This window comes from Rhagoletis pomonella, unplaced genomic scaffold (genome assembly GCF_013731165.1).
Source record: "Rhagoletis pomonella isolate Grant_MI unplaced genomic scaffold, Rhpom_1.0 Rhpom_scaffold_01173, whole genome shotgun sequence".
Lineage (NCBI taxonomy): Eukaryota > Metazoa > Arthropoda > Insecta > Diptera > Tephritidae > Rhagoletis > Rhagoletis pomonella.
The window spans coordinates 22,678-24,201 of record NW_023459727.1 but is presented as its reverse complement, the minus strand read 5'-3'; positions in this window follow the sequence as shown (position 1 = coordinate 24,201).

Genomic DNA, 1,524 nt, shown 5'->3' with positions numbered 1-1,524 from the left:
CGCTGCTCATTCGGTTACCGGTTTGAAAATTATTATTTTCCAGTTAATTGTATATTTTTCGAGCTCAAGGCCACATGAAAATCGAAACAAAATTTTTTGATTTTACATTTGTTTTTATTTGCCGATATTTCGACTTCAGTCTGAAGTCATCCTCAGGACTGAAAAATACATTATTATAATTACACACATTAATACTTATATACGTATAAACCTAAACAAGTACAACTTACACATTTGACAATGTTTGATCGACTGAAACAGATGAGCGAAAAAACAATAATTAAACAAGCAAATTTGGAGACAGTAGAAAACATCAACATGAGAATAGTTGTGTTTTTTTACAAATTATCCAGTAACTTGCCAGTAACTTGCCAGTAACTCTCCAGTAACTTTATTTCTAAGAATTCGCTCTCATAGAAAAAATTTGCAAAAAAGTACGCGAACGCTTTTCCAGTAATAATTTGCAAGTTTCATGAACAGCTCATAAATTGGTTGTTTATTCGCAGCAAATTCCTTATAGAACAATATATTTTGTATTTAAATAGGTTTATTTTCCTTATTAGTTTAAATTTCATCCAGCAACATGCGATCAGCTGTTTTTCGTACTGGCAAATTCTTACAAGTAAAAATTTATCCAGTAAAATCCAGTAAAAACTTGCAACTTCAGCTGTCATTTTTCGCTCTCTCAATTTCCCCTACTTTGCAAGTTTTTGCGTACGAAAACGCCAAAACATGAAAATTCGTAAAAACTTTTACTGGATTTTACTGGAAATGAGTAAAAAAACGCAACTAATGTAAACAATTCAAAATACAGTAATTGTAAACAGAAATCCACGAACAACAATACATAGGAAAACGAACAGTAAGACATAAATATGTATGCATATCACTGCAGCTCTCTTTTGTTGTTGTCCGAAACATATAAGGTACGGAATGACAGTGGACTGCGAACGAACACATGACACCTATACTATGAATTGTTGTTGTCTTAGAATTAAGTTGCGATAAACATGCGCCCAATTGTCGGTGTCCGATTTGAAGTTCATCCTTTTATTGTTAGGGGTGTTCATAATATGTAGCATTTCCAAAGTATAGCGTTTATGGTAGTGTTTTACCTTTTCTAAAATTGCTACGTTGTCAAAGTTTGGATAATGTCCCGTATTCTTACAATGACATGACAAGGCCGTCTTGTTGTCCGAGGAGTTGTTCCTTAATTTAATATTTGACTTATGAGCGGAAATCCTTGTCTTTAACTTTGATTTAGTTGTCCCCACATATACCCTATTACATACGTGGGACCCGTCGCCATTGCATGGAATTTTATACACTACGTTGGATTTCTCAAAATTCGGAATCTTGTCCTTTGTATTGCTGTAGATTTGTCGTAGTGTGTTATTATATGTAAACGCAATTGTATAATTATCTTTATCATATATACTCGAATTTTTAACCCTTCCGGATATCCCTGGAACATATTTCGATGATCTGTAAATTTTATTTTCCCTGTCTCTATTTGTCCCCTGT